Here is a 16,546-nt window from a genome sequence, read left to right on the forward strand (position 1 = left end):
AGAGTTGAAAACAGCAGGTCTGGGACAGGTAGGGGTTCCATAACCGCAGGCAGAACAGTTGAAACTGGAATAGCAGCAAGGCCAGGCGGACTGGGGACAGCAAGGAGTCACCACGGCCGGTAGTCCCGACGTATGGTCCTAGGGCTCAGGTCCTCCGAGAGAAAGAAAGAGAGAAGGAGAATATTAGAGAGAGCCAAGATTTTCAAAATGTTCATAAATGACAAGCATGGTCAAATAATAATCAGGAATAAATCTCAGTTGGCTTTTCATAGCCGATCATTAAGAGTTGAAAACAGCAGGTCTGGGACAGGTAGGGGTTCCGTAACCGCAGGCAGAACAGTTGAAACTGGAATAGCAGCAAGGCCAGGCGGACTGGGGACAGCAAGGTGTCATCATGCCCGGTAGTCCTGACGTATGGTCCTAGGGCTCAGGTTCTCAGAGAGAAAGAGAGAACGAGAGAATTAGAGAGAGCATACTTAAATTCACACAGGACACTGGATAAGACAGGAGAAGTACTCCAGGTAACCAACTGACCCTAGCCCCCCGACACAAACTACTGCAGCATAAATACTGGAGGCTGAGACAGGAGCGGTCAGGAGACACTGTGGCCCCATCCGAAGAAACCCCCGGACAGGGCCAAATAGGAAGGATATAACCCCACCCACTTTGCCAAAGCACAGCCCCCGCACCACTAGAGGGAAATCCTCATCCACCAACTTACAATCCTGAGACAAGGCCGAGTATAGCCCACAAAGGTCTCCACCACAGCACAAACCAAGGGGGGGCGCCAACCCAGACAGGAAGATCACGTCAGTAACTCAACCCACTCAAGTGACGCACCCCTCCTAGGGACGGCATGAAAGAGCACCAGCAAGCCAGTGACTCAGCCCCTGTAACAGGGTTAGAGGCAGAGAATCCCAGTGGAGAGAGGGGAACCGGCCTGGCAGAGACAGCAAGGGCGGTTCGTTGCTCCAGAGCCTTTCCGTTCACCTTCACACTCCTGGGCCAGACTACACTCAATCATATGACCTACTGAAGAGATAAGTCTTCAGTAAAGACTTAAAGGTTGAGACCGAGTCTGCGTCTCTCACATGGGTAGGCAGACTGTTCCATAAAAATGGAGATCTATAGGAGAAAGCCCTGCCTCCCGCTGTTTGCTTAGAAATTCTAGGGACAATTAGGAGGCCTGCGTCTTGTGACCGTAGCGTACGTATTGGTATGTACGGCAGGACCAACTCGGAAAGATAGGTAGGAGCAAGCCCATGTAACGCTTTATAGGTTAACAGTAAAACCTTGAAATCAGCCCTTGCCTTAACAGGAAGCCAGTGTAGGGAAGCTAGCACTGGAGTAATATGATCAAATTTCTTGGTTCTAGTCAGGATTCTAGCAGCCGTATTTAGCACTAACTGAAGTTTATTTAGTGCTTTATCCGGGTAGCCGGAAAGTAGAGCATTGCAGTAGTCTAACCTAGAAGTAACAAATGCATGGATTAATTTTTCTGCATCATTTTTGGACAGAAAATTTCTGATTTTTGCAATGTTACGTAGATGGAAAAAAGCTGTCCTTGAAACAGTCTTGATATGTTCGTCAAAAGAGAGATCAGGGTCAAGAGTAACGCCGAGGTCCTTCACAGTTTTATTTGAGACGACTTTACAACCATCAAGATGAATTGTCAGATTTAACAGAAGATCTCTTTGTTTCTTGGGACCTAGAACAAGCATCTCTGTTTTGTCCGAGTTTAAAAGTAGAAAGTTTTCAGCCATCCACTTCCTTATGTCTGAAACACAGGCTTCTAGCGAGGGCAATTTTGGGGCTTCACCATGTTTCATTGAAATGTACAGCTGTGTGTCATCCGCATAGCAGTGAAAGTTAACATTATGTTTTCGAATAACATCCCCAAGAGGTAAAATATATAGTGAAAACAATAGTGGTCCTAAAACGGAACCTTGAGGAACACCGAAATGTACAGTTGATTTGTCAGAGGACAGACCATTCACAGAGACAAACTGATATCTTTCCGACAGGTAAGATCTAAACCAGGCCAGAACTTGTCCGTGTAGACCAATTTGGGTTTCCAGTCTCTCCAAAAGAATGTGGTGATCGATGGTGTCAAAGGCAGCACTAAGGTCTAGTAGCACGAGGACAGATGCAGAGCCTCGGTCTGACGCCATTAAAAGGTCATTTACCACCTTCACAAGTGCAGTCTCAGTGCTATGATGGGGTCTAAAACCAGACTGAAGCATTTCGTATACATTATTTGTCTTCAGAAAGGCAGTGAGTTGCTGCGCAACAGCTTTTTCTAAAATCTTTGAGAGGAATGGAAGATTCGATATAGGCCGATAGTTTTTTATATTTTCCGGGTCAAGGTTTGGCTTTTTCAAGAGAGGCTTTATCACTGCCACTTTTAGTGAGTTTGGTACACATCCGGTGGATAGAGAGCTGTTTATTATGTTCAACATAGGAGGGCCTTATATGAAAAGAAACAGACTGGCAAGTTCTCTCACTGTGATTGATCAAGTCAATGTGACCACTAAGTTTCTTGATCATAGCCTCTCCCCTCTGTCCCCTCGTGTCATGAGCTCGTGGAAGAAGCAGTTACCCCTCCTTTCTCTTTCCCCCTACGTCCCTGCTGGCTTGTGGATATAGCTCATTTAGTAGGGCCGTTGGAAATATCTGCCAACACTGCTGCTCTCTCCTCTATTAAAATAACCTCTGAAGCCAGGCGAAGCGATGTGAAGGGACTCACTTCATTGTTCAGGGCTACAAAAGGTAGGTTGTGTCTTTTCCTCTGACCATTTAAAACCCATGGGGTGGTTGTCAACAGTGGCTATCCATCCAATGAATACACAGAAAAATGGTGGCCAACTGAAAGATGTCTCTTTGAACAGCTAGTGGCCCTGAAAAACAAATAAAATAAAATGTTATTGTTCAAATACACATGGATGAGCGATGGCCGAGCAGCATAGGCAAGATGCAATAGATGGTAGAGGATACAGTATATACATATGAGATGAGTAATGTAAGATATGTAAACATTGTTAAAGTGCCATTATTTAATGTGACTAGTGATCCATTTATTAAAATGGCCAAGGATTTCAGTATGTATGTAGGTAGCAGCCTCTCTGAGTTAGTGATTGCTGTTTAACAGTCTGATGGCCTTGAGATAGAAACTGTTTTTCAGTCTCTCGGTCCCAGCTTTGATGCACCTGTACTGACCTTGCCTTCTGGATGGTAGTGGGGTGAACAGGCAGTGGCTCGGGTGGTTGTTGTCCTTGATGATCTTTTAGGCCTTCCTGTGACATTGGGTGCTGTAGGTGTCTTGGAGGGCAGGTAGTTTGCCCCCGGTGATGCGTTGTGCAGACTGCACCACCCTCTGGAGAGCCTTGCGGTTCAGGGCGGTGCAGTTGCCGTATCAGGCGGTGATACAGCCCGACAGGATGCTCTCAGTTGTGCACCTGTAAAAGTTTGTCAGGGTTTTAGGTGACAAGCCACATTTCTTCAGCCTCTTGAGCTGTTGCGCCTTCTTCACTACACTGTCTGTGTGGGTGGACCATTTCAGTTTGTCTGTGATGTGTACACCGAGGAACTTAAAACTTTCCACCTTCTCCGCTACTGTCCCATCGATGTGGATAGGGGGGTGCTCCCTCTGCTGTTTCCTGAAGTCCACGATCATCTCCTTTGTTTTGTTGACGTTGAGTGAGAGGTTGTTTTCCTGACACCACACTCTGAGTGCCCTCACCTCCTCCCTGTAGGCTGTCTCGTCGTTGTTGGTAATTAAGCTCACAATTGTTGTGTCGCCTGCAAACTTGATGATTGAGTTGGAGGCGTGCATGGCCACGCTGTCATGGGTGAACAGGGAGTACAGGAGGGGGCTGAGCAAGCACTCTTGTGGACCTCCAATGTTGAGGGTCAGCGAATTGGAGGTGTTGTTTCCTACCTTCACCACCTGGGGGAAAGAGAGAAAATAAAGAGACGTAGAGGAAAAACAAATGATCCCAAATCATAGCGGTTGGGGGAAGTACAAGGTAAAAAATAAAGGTAATTTAGAAGAGAGCAGGATAAAGTGGACTAGAATGTTCTGCTTCACCATGAGTGGAAAACAGATCATGGAAAGTTGAATAGATGAATAGTTGAATAGTTTTCTATTTGTGGTCTGTCTTTAGAAATGTTCTCTTGAACACCTTAACAATGGACACGTGCGAAAGTGGCTCTTTATATACATTCTATTGATAGCTAGATATTTCATGGTTATTGAACTGCAGAAGGAAAGTATTATTTCAACCCAGCGGGAACATCTGGTTGAAATAAGTCACCATACTGCAATTTCAACCCCAGTAGCACAGGGACAAACCACACCTTGTACAAAATTGAAAAACAAAAGAGTGAATTCATTCCAATAATAAACTGATCCTTTGCCCAGGGAGATACACACAGACATCAGTCAGTGTGTCTGAGTCTGCTCAGGCCCTGCATGACATTAGATAACTCATGTTAGTAACACTGTTCCTACTGGGAACACTGTCGCACAGCATGCAACAGACTATGAAACATGTTTTGTCGTTTCTCGCTAATTAGCATTGCCAATCACTCTCTACTGAAAAGGACACAGGAAAGTTCACTGTGACCCTATGAATATCCTTGACATAATGCATTATCTTATAACTCTTTATAAGCTATGTATGATGTATTATAATTCATGACATAATTACCATACTATTATTTTCAATAATAACAATGACTAAGCAACTCTGAGAAGAGGGGGTTAGAAGATTGGTAACAGTTCTCAGAATCTAATTATATTTAACACCTGAAAATGAATGGCAAACCCCCAACTCCTGAACTCCTGTCTCTCTCCTCACTTCGGCATATAGATGAGTTCCCCTTGTCTGCTTCTAACGCAGCGGTTGCATCTGCCTAGGTTTTATTTACCTGTCAAATAAGAACTAATCTATGCCAGGGTTTGGGTTGGCAATGTTATGTTTTGAAATGGCTCACCTTTGACTCATGCACGCCTGCTACATGTTTCTGTTTGGAGTTGAATATATATTTATATTCTTGATGTGTACAAGAGGTTGCAGATGTTTTTGATCTAAGACAATGTGGCTTCTACTTTGGTCAATAATTAATGCCAAGGATACATTAATAGGACTTTGATTTCTCTCTCTCTCTCTCTCTCTCTCTCTCTCTCTCTCTCTCTCTCTCTCTCTCTCTCTCTCTCTCTCTCTCTCTCTCTCTCTCTCTCTCTCTCTCTCTCTCTCTCTCTCTCTCTCTCCACCCCCTGTCCTTCTTTTCCTCTCTCTCTCTCTCTCTCTGCATCTCTCATTCTCTCTCTCCACCCCCCTGTCCTTCTTTTCCTCTCTCTCTCTATCTGCATCTCTCATTCTCTCTCTCCACCCCCCTGTCCTTCTTTTCCTCTCTCTCTCTCTCTCTCTCTGCATCTCTCATTCTCTCTCTCCACCCCCTGTCCTTCTTTTTTCTCTCTCTCTCTCTCTCTCTCTCTCTCTCTCTGTCTCTCTCTTTCTCTCTCTCTTTCTCTCTGTCTCTCTCTCCACTCCCCTGTCCTTCTTTTCCTCTCTCTCTCTCTCTCTCTCTCTGCATCTCTCATTCTCTCTCTCCACCCCCATGTCCTTCTTTTCCTCTCTCTCTCTCTCTCTGCATCTCTCATTATCTCTCTCCACCCCCCTGTCCTTCTTTTTCTCTCTCTCTCTCTCTCTACCCCCCTGTCCTTCTCTCTCGCTCTCTCTCTCTCTCTACCCCCCTGTCCTTCTCTCTCTCTCTCTCTCTCTCTCTCTCTCTCTCTCTCTCTCTCTCTCTCTCTCTCTACCCCCCTGTCCTTCTCTCTCTCTCTCTCTCTCTCTACCCCCCTGTCCTTCTCTCTCTCTACCCCCCTGTCCCTTTCTCTCTCTCTCTCTCTCTCTCTCTCTCTCTCTCTCTCTCTCTCTCTCTCTCTCTCTCTCTCTCTCTCTCTCTCTCTCTCTCTCTCTCTCTCTCTCTCTCTCTCTCTCTCTCTCTCTCTCTCTCTCTCTCTCTCTCTCTCTCTCTCTCTCTCTCTCTCTCTCTCTCTCTCTCTCTCTCTCTCTCTCTCTCTCTCTCTCTCTCTCAATTCAATTTCAATTCAATTCAATTCAAGGGGCTTTATTGGCATGGGAAACATGTGTTAACATTGCCAAAGCAAGTGAGGTAGATATTATACAAAAGTGAAATAAACAATACAAATGAACAGTAAACATTACACATACAGAAGTTTCAAAACAATAAAGACATTACAAATGTTATATTATCTCTCTCTCTCTCTCTCTCTCTCTCTCTCTCTCTCTCTCTCTCTCTCTCTCTCTCTCTCTCTCTCTCTCTGTCTCTCTCTTTCTCTCTGTCTCTCTCTCCACTCCCCTGTCCTTCTTTTCCTCTCTCTCTCTCTCTCTCTCTGCATCTCTCATTCTCTCTCTCCACCCCCATGTCCTTCTTTTCCTCTCTCTCTCTCTCTCTGCATCTCTCATTCTCTCTCTCCACCCCCCTGTCCTTCTTTTTCTCTCTCTCTCTCTCTCTCTCTCTCTCTTCTCTCTCTCTCTCTCTCTCTCTCTCTCTCTCTCTCTCTCTCTCTCTCTCTCTCTCTCTCTCTCTCTCTCTCTCTCTCTCTCTCTCTCTCTCTCTCTCTCTCTCTCTCTCTCTCTCTCTCTCTCTCTCTCTCTCTCTAACCCCCTGTCCTTCTCTCTCTCTCTCTCTCTCTACCCCCCTGTCCTTCTCTCTCTCTCTCTCTCTCTCTCTCTCTACCCCCTGTCCTTCATCTCTCTCTCTCTCTCTCTCTCTCTCTCTCTCTCTCTCTCTCTCTCTCTCTCTCTCTCTCTCTCTCTCTCTCTCCTCTCTCTCTCTCTCTCTCTCTCTCTCTCTCTCTCTCTCTCTCTCTCTCTCTCTCTCTCTCTCTCTCTCTCTCTCTACCCCCCTGTCCTTCTCTCTCTCTCTCTCTCTCTACCCCCCTGTCCTTCTCTCTCTCTCTCTCTCTACCCCCCTGTCCTTCTCTCTCCCTCTCTCTACCCCCCTGTCCCTTTCTCTCTCTCTACCCCCCTGTCCCTTTCTCTCTCTCTCTCTCTCTCTCTATTTCTCTCTCTCTCTCTTTCTCTCTCTCTTTCTCTCTGTCTCTCTCTCCATCCCCCTGTCTTTCTTTTTTCTCTCTCGCTCTCTCTTTCTTTCTCTCTCTCTCTCTCTCTCTCTCTCTCCCTCCTTTCTCTCTCTCCCTCCCTCCTTTCTCTCTCTCTCTCCCTCCTTTCTCTCGCTCTCTGTTCTTTAGGAGTTACTGGAGATGCGACAGATCCTCTCTCTGGTGACACGTTTCGGTGGTTGAATGAATCATCTAAAGGCCATTGCTTCCTATCAAGCAGAACCCCAGTCAGATAGGGAATAATATAACTACCTACCTATGGAGAAGTTCTTCTTTATTTCTCTTTAATGACTAATTGAGTTGGAGCTGAATCAATGTTTGTCCTATGAGACACAATCGGAGGAATGAACGTTGAATAACACTGTCACATAAATTAACTGGGAAAGTGCATCAACCCTGACAGGTGCCAACGTGATTCACCTCGGGGAAAATACATGATACATTTAACCAATTTCATATATGGCCGCGATGATATGTGAGTCCGGTTTTAAATGCCACATCTATGTAGGTACCGTGTGCATCTGAAACGCACCGGCACCGCCAACCACCATTTTCCTCTATTATAATCCTGGTCTTTACAGCATTAGAGAACTTGTTATTATCATTATATTTCATGTACATATATATGTGTTGAATCCCAAGGCCTTGACATTTGCATGTTCTTTATTAACATCTCATTGAACTAAATGGGAACCGGATGAAAACCTTTCTAATCTTTTCATACCATCGTGCTCCCCTGAACCAACCTGCATGGCTTGCATATCTTCTTTTCACACTGTCCTTTCCAGCATGGCCCAAGCCACCATGGTGGATGCGTAACCATGCCAGCGGAGTATAGCTCAGCTCAGCTCAGTAGTGTTAAAAGGGTATTCGCTATCCAGCGAACAAAGGACATATTCTACAGTACAGTTAGACACTCATCATCAACAAATCATAGGCTGTGGGCTTTGAGGTCGACCCTTTCTGGCTGGCTTACTCTTTGTCTACCCCAGTGCTGACATTCATGTGGTGCTCAGGACAGCACACACCAGCACACACAGCACACTCTGCAGGCTTCAGGAGTGAGGGAACATGTGGATAACAGATTCATAACAGGCTCCTAAGGGGGACTCTCCAGTACTTGGACGGATTACCTTTTTAAATGGAATTAGCCGTGCATCATCGAATGGAGGGAGATGCAACATATTGCGCCTTCTCCCTTAAGCTCTGGCTTAATCTGGTATTCAGGCGATGCAATGAAATGCAATAGCGTCCCTGGTTTTAGTTTATACTTAATATGGTTGTAAGAAACTGATACGTGTAACCCGGAGGGTGAAAGTGGTTGAAATGACGTCATTGGTTGTAATGATATAATTTCATCCTGCTTTGCCTGCTGGGACGTTATATGTAAGTATAATCTCTCTCGACCTAGTGATTAAAAAACGAACACTAAACATGCTTTCAAGGGATTCTCCGGTACTTTTGTATACTTTTTAGTCAGTAGTTCTGAAAGTAGCACCCACGAGCCAAAAGTGGTCCCCGAAAATGGCCTACTACGTTACATCACTCGCTCTGCTGTGTGTGATTCTTGCTAGTTGTCACTCAAATGGCAAGGGGCTTCATCTCATTGACTGGAACTCAAATTGGTAGGGGGCTGGCACGCATGGGTGGGAGAGGGGTGGGGGGTGTAGGGAAAATGTCCGTACAGCTTCCAGAAAAGACTCTCTTTCAAACTAGTGATTTCGTGGCTAATTATGAATGTACAAACTACACATTGACACAAAGCAGGAGGTTTAAAAAATACTTACTAGTCGCCAAAGTACCAGAGCATGTCTTTACGTGTATGACTTCTAAGGGTTATTGCAATGCCTGTTACTCGCTGAAGGCCAAAAAGCTGTTTGTGCCAAAACATACACACACACACTTTCCTGGCCAGGATTCCGAATAAACCTCTCAATTGGCAGACTTACGTTGCCCCAGGACACAACAAGGAGGGGGAGAATAGAGAAAATAATTTGGGTTGATTCTCATCATCGCTCATCGCTGGTGGTGCGCTCGGCGAACAGATGCCTGGCAGAAATCAACTTGATGAGGTATACACACACACTTCCGCACGCACTTCCGCACACGCACACACACACACACACACACACACACACACACACACACACACACACACACACACACACACACACACACACACACACACACACACACACACACACACACACACACACACTTGATGAGGCTAGTCCTGCTGGAGGCAATTAGGTGTCAACATTCTCTGGTTATGTTCTCAGGGAGACGAGACAACCTGCTACGGAGGGGAGGAGGGAGAGAACACTCATCCATCCTTACTATCCCTCCCGTCTTCCCCCCCATCCTCCTCTCCTCCTCTCATCATCCTCTCAGGCTCTCGCTGGTCAATTGCAGAGGGGATTTGATCCAGAATCAGAGTCCAAATGTGAATATAATAATATTGAAACAGTCAAACCAAACACCTCTCGGATAAACATTTTCCGAAAGCGTAAAACCCAACAAATAATAAATGATCTCTTCAGTTGTGAAGTCGGGAAATCTCTCCCCAACTTTGCACATTTTGGTCTAAATAAAAGACCACTTACAGGTGTTAGAGCTACCTTCGATAATTGAGTGCTCCAAATCAAAATGAGGGCTCTAATCGAGCGTTACCTTGGGGATATAACGCTAAATGAGTCTTCATCACTCCCTTCCCTCCCCTTGTAGAGAAGACTATCATTAGACTATCATTAGAAACATCCCCTTGTCCCTTGGGAGCTTTCCTGTCACTTTGTTCAAAAACTGATCAGAAGACCAGCTACGCTGACAGCTCGTTTGAGCAAAACCTACACCGCTGAGTACCGCACCGTCCTGCACTCTGACTCCAGCCCAACCCCTGGTGCACCTACTTATTCTCATGATCATATCAACTGAACCCCTCCTTTGTCTACCTTAACACCTGTCTGTCTGCAATTAGTGGTGTCGTAGCAACTTCTGTCACGTCAGGAAATAGTGTGGGCGACTCCCTTTAAAAAAGCTCAAGCCTCGCAATAAAAAAGGGCTTTGACTCTCGTTACGACGACGGTCGGTGACAGCAACCACAGAGTCCCCTGCAACCATCCATAATTGGACTTAAGGTTGCCTCTATTATGTGCTTGTGGAACAGCAATCTAACACTTTGCCATCTGTTTGCGTTAGTGTTAATCATATCCATTCTCCTCCCGTTATTGTTCCAGATGGCTTCCATAATTGCGTTGTTTCTTCGCGCAGATGTTTTATGGAAACGGTTTAGGAGCGCCGCCAGTGCTCGGGTCGGGTTGATAAAACACTGGAGGGGTAATGGGTGGAAAAAATTCAATTTTCACAGGCAGGTTCCAAGTTGTTATCAGTAGCTGGCTATAGTTGCGTAAACATTGTAATTTTCGCCAATAGCCCCGAGTCACTTGGTGGAAAACTGGGGCTGCAGTAACATGTCCTGATGAAGCAATTCAATGGTGGGAGAATGAATGGGCTGCCATGTGGTCTGGAGTAAGACTCCCTTGTATATTATGAGAGAATCTGTCATTATATTGGGAAAACTGCACCATGTACTATACGTAACAGCAGCTATTGTGGCAGTAACTTAAGTTCCGATACTTAATGGCTTGTAGAGCTTAAGTCAATATGTCCTCTTGACAACACTGTACATACGATGCCTTAATAACCATAGATGACAATGTTTATGTTTTATGTAAGCAACAATGCAAAAGAGGTCGCAGTTTATTGTCACAGGTTAAAATGTTCTATGCCAACAGACATGGTTACTAGGTAGACTACAATACCAAAGTTCATAAACCTTTTACTGTAGTATGCAAAATCCCGGTCACACAGAGGGTTTCTTGGTAGTCTAAAACCAATCTACTTTGAAACAAAAGTATATATCTCACACACACGGTTATGGGTAAAAAAAAAAAAGAAGACACTTGTACTATGTCAGATATAGAGTAAAATGTTCAAATATTTAGTATACATCCCAATATTACACTTTATATACAGTGGGGAGAACAAGTATTTGATACACTGACAATTTTGCAGGTTTTCCTACTTACAAAGCATGTAGAGTTCTGTAATTTTTATCATAGGTACACTTCAACTGTGAGAGAAGGAATCTAAAACAAAAATCCAGAAAATCACATTGTATGATTTTTAAGTAATTAATTTGCATTTTATTGCATGACATAAGTATTTGATACATCAGAAAAGCAGAACTGAATATTTGGTACAGAAACCTTAGTTTGCAATTACAGAGATCATACGTTTCCTGTAGTTCTTGACCAGGTTTGCACACACTGCAGCAGGGATTTTGGCCCACTCCTCCATACAGACCTTCTCCAGATCCTTCAGGTTTCGGGGCTGTCGCTGGGCAATATGGACTTTCGGCTCCCTCCAAAGATTTTCTATTGGGTTCAGGTCTGGAGACTGGCTAGGCCACTCCAGGACCTTGAGATGCTTCTTACGGAGCCACTCCTTAGTTGCCCTGGCTGTGTGTTTCGTGTCGTTGTCATGCTGGAAGACCCAGCCACGACCCATCTTCAATGCTCTTACTGAGGGAAGGAGGTTGTTGGTCAAGATCTCGCGATACATGGCCCCATCCATCCTCCCCTCAATACGGTGCAGTCGTCCTGTCCCCTTTGCAGAAAAGCATCCCCAAAGAATGATGTTTCCACCTCCATGCTTCACGGTTGGGATGGTGTTCTTGGGGTTGTACTCATCCTTCTATTCCTCCAAACACGGCGAGTGGAGTTTAGAGCAAAAAGCTCTATTTTTGTCTCATCAGACCACATGACCTTCTCCCATTCCTCCTCTGGATCATCCAGATGGTCATTGGCAAACTTCAGACGGTCCTGGACATGCGCTGGCTTGAGCAGGGGGACCTTGCGTGCGCTGCAGGATTTTAATCCATGATGGCGTAGTGTGTTACTAATGGTTTTCTTTGAGACTGTGGTCCCAGCTCTCTTCAGGTCATTGACCAGGTCCTGCCGTGTAGTTCTGGGCTGATCCCTCACATTCCTCATGATCATTGATGCCCCACGAGGTGAGATCTTGCATGGAGCCCCAGACCGAGGGTGATTGACCGTCATCTTGAACTTCTTCCATTTTCTAATAATTGTGCCAACAGTTGTTGCCTTCTCACCAAGCTGCTTGGCTATTGTCCTGTAGCCCATCCCAGCCTTGTACAGGTCTACAATTTATCCCTGATGTCCTTACACAGCTCTCTGGTCTTGGCCATTGTGGAGAGGTTGGAGTCTGTTTGATTGAGTGTGTGGACAGGTGTCTTTTATACAGGTAACGAGTTCAAACAGGTGCAGTTAATACAGGTAATGAGTGGAGAACAGGAGGGCTTCTTAAAGAAAAACTAACAGGTCTGTGAGAGCCGGAATTCTTACTGGTTGGTAGGTGATCAAATACTTATGTCATGCAATAAAATGCAAATTAATTACTTAAAAATCATACAATGTGATTTTCTGGATTTTTGTTTTAGATTCCGTCTCTCACAGTTGAAGTGTACCTATGATAAAAATGACAGACCTCTACATGCTTTGTAAGTAGGAAAACCTGCAAAATCGGCAGTGTATCAAATACTTGTTCTCCCCACTGTACGTCACAGAAGACTGAAATATTGTCACGGTTGTCTTCTTCCTCCTCGTCTGAGGAGGAAAAGTTTGAAGGATCGGAGGACCAATATGCAGCGTGGTATGTGTTCATCTTGTTTTTAATAGAAAGAGAACACTTTGCGAAACTAATACAAAAACAATAAACGACGACCGTGAAGCTAAATAACAAATAGTGCTGACACTAAACACTACACATAGACAATCACCCACAACCCACAATACAAAACAGGCTACCTAAATATGGTTCCCAATCAGAGACAACGCAAAACACCTGTCTCTGATTGAGAACCATATCAGGCCAAACACATAGAAATAGACAAACCAGATATACAACATAGAATGCCCACTCAGATCACACCCTGACCAAACAAAACATAAAACATACAAAGCAAACTATGGTCAGGGCGTGACAAATATAACAAAACCGTTTGGCATAGAAAAGATAATAAGATAATAGGAAATTATGAAAGATATTTATAAAATGACACCAATGAGGCAACTAGGTCATTTGACTGCAGGATAGGGCTACTAGTATCTGAGGTGTTATTCATCCTAACCTGGCTGTCAATTTCCTTTTCAACCAGGTAGAAAGTGAAAATATTCCCTAATCATCTGCACCCAACAGCACTTCTGATTTGATATGAACATGACAAGTTTCACTGACTGGAATACGGCGGCTCCTCATCCTACACGGCAATTTGAAAATGCCCTCATTTTCCTCTGTCATTGTCTGCATAGCAATACTTCCCGCTGCAATGCAGTGAAATCACATTAGCAGTGCTGATGCTGAAGCATCAGCTGTGGCGTTGGTAAAACGGCAGCCAGGGGAATGGGGGTCACCCACACTCCCTCGCACTCTGAGGATTCATCTCCTCAGAAAAGGGTCAAAGGTCAGATAATGAGACCTGATATCATTGCAGGTAGCTTCCCCAGCGAATGTGGAGGCAAATTAGGGCCAGAAATATTTTGAGGAGGTGGTTCCATTCATAACAGGTGTTCATGTTCATAAGCATTTAGACTAAATATATGCATTAGCACTCTAGTCATAATATTACCAATATATTGTAGCTTTGTGTGTGGGATGAAAGTTGCACAAGTGCTCATGTATTTGTCTTATTGTGATATTTGCCATCTTGCTCTTTGGTTGTTTTGTGACCATTCATTTCATGTTAGACTCTCTCTCTTTCTTTCTTTCTTTCTCTCTCTCTTTCCCTCTCTCTCCCTCTCTCTCTCTCTCTCTCTCCCCCTTTCTCTTTCTCTCTCTCTCTCTCTCCTTTTTATAAGACAAACTTAAATCTGTTTAAGCATTACAAATATCATCAATTCTCTTATGTCACCCAAACAAACTTATCACACATTCCATTCAATATAAATTGTACACCATGTTGGTTCTCCTGCCACAACTTTAACACAGTACATTTGTATGGTCTCTTCTTCATTGTATAAGTACGATGGGATTGAGCCATTATTGTCCCATTAAGAATCCCAATGACAAAAGCAAACGGCAATGCATTGAGCTTACACATCAGCAGTGTTAGCTCATCTCTTACTCTGACAGTCGTTTCCTTTGTGTTCCTGAATCAATCAGGAAATCAATTCAATGAAATAATGTATAATTCACGACCTATACCCACCTCTGCAATTTGCATGAAGCACAATTGCTGTAGTAGGCATTACATACAAAGAGCAGTCTAAACGACCGACCTATCAGAGAAGGATAAATCCGATGGGGGCACCATGCAGACAGAGTTTTCATTATGTTGCTAATGAGACAATGGAATTTCTTGGGGGCGGATGAGAAAAAAAACTGCATAGCATATTCTCAATGGGGGAGGCTGCAGAAATGTAGCAGATTGCAAACACACATGGTTTTGCAGCCAAATACACTACACCTGCAGCAAATAGTCATTCAGATGTCTCTAGTTACAGTTTAGTGGCTAATGTAACTACATACACGCACATGCATTCACACACACACACACACACACACACACACACACACACACACACACACACACACACACACACACACACACACACACACACACACACACACACACACACACACACACACACACACACACACACACACACACACACACACACACACACACACACACACACACACACACACACACACACACACACACACACACACACAGGACTGCTGGGGGTACAGTTATGTTCAGTGTCAGTGTGGTGATTACACTTCAAGCCACAGAGGGAGTATTTCCAGACCTCATGGCCACACATGTCAAGGTTTCATACCACAATCAGGCACATGGCGGAGGTGAGAAGCCCTGTGAATAATAGCCAGGATTGGCTTTCATGAGCTGTAATAAAACAGATTGGAACGGATTGAGGAGTAAAGAGAGGCGGTGCACAATGACATTATAGAGAATCTGAGTATCTGCAATGGATCAGGGCACATGAAATGGAGAACCACTAATCATTTGGAATATAACGGTTCTCCCGAGAGAAGTTTTGTCTTCATTTGGAATGAAGAGTAGTGATAAGAGGAGGGGGGAGAAAAAAATAGGTGTAATGTGTAATAGCAGCTGTGGCATGGTGATGTGTAATGTGCAGGAATGGAGGGAGTGTGAAAATGGAGGACTGACCTCCACATAGCTCCCTCGTAACCGTAATATGGGTTCATGGACACACGTTTATATCATCACACACAGACAACGTGGGTTAATAAATTGTAGTTTTGAAAGAACAGGCTCATGAAGAAGTCATGGTACTTTTTATAGCCTACTGTATATTATCACGCACTGGACAACATATTGTTTTCCTCTGTCTTTCCCCTAAGAACCAAAGGTTGCTACTTTGGGTCCAATTTGGCCAGATTATTCCTGATTCAGCCTTTTATATTTCATCACCTGAACAACCTGCTGTATTTGCCTTTTTTCCACCAATCAGAGAATCAGAAACATGCTTACGGTACTACTTTTAAATCACTTTATCGTATAGTACGCTGTGAAATGTCAATACAATTGTTGTCAGAGTAATGTAGTTACATGGATTTGGCCCGGGAAAACAAGTGAAAACCAACAGAGTATAACACCGGGGGATGAAAATTAAAGGGGTATTACACTTTGAGAATATTTTGTTGTCGATTAGGAATGACTCAAATTCAACTTTGGAGAAAGTGTTTTATTGACAGTTGGTTCACAAGGTCAACGTTCAGTTTAAAGTTTTAGATTCCACAGTTAAAGCGTGGTTCCTTGTCAAGGTCATTGACACGTCTGTACAACAACCCTATTCTAACCCACAGAGAGACCTTGAGAATACGTATCACCTGAAATCACTGTCATTGTGAGGAACACGTGTCATACCCTGCTTTACACCACATATTACAGACACTAAATGCCATTCACAATTAGTTCAAGGTTTAATGAATTACTCGTAGTGATTTATAAACGTGATTTAGTATCCATAATGACCTCCGTGGCTACCCACAAGCCACCAGGAGACATATAGTAACCATATGCCATTAATGTCTCTGAGTGGTCCCATTGTCAAACTGAACTGTCTAGTGCCGCACCGCGATGGACACCCTTCCATGACGTAAAGTATCCCATACAGGCCCTTTCTGATTGGTCAACACATATAGGCACGATCTGATTGGTCAAGCCGTACTGCAGTACCCCAAAGGACTTGGCCTGGTCATATCATGGCTTATAGGATGACGTCTATAAGAAGAACAGTGTAGTATGCAACTCATAGATCGACGTTAACC

This window comes from Salvelinus alpinus, chromosome 2 (genome assembly GCF_045679555.1).
Source record: "Salvelinus alpinus chromosome 2, SLU_Salpinus.1, whole genome shotgun sequence".
NCBI lineage: Eukaryota > Metazoa > Chordata > Actinopteri > Salmoniformes > Salmonidae > Salvelinus > Salvelinus alpinus.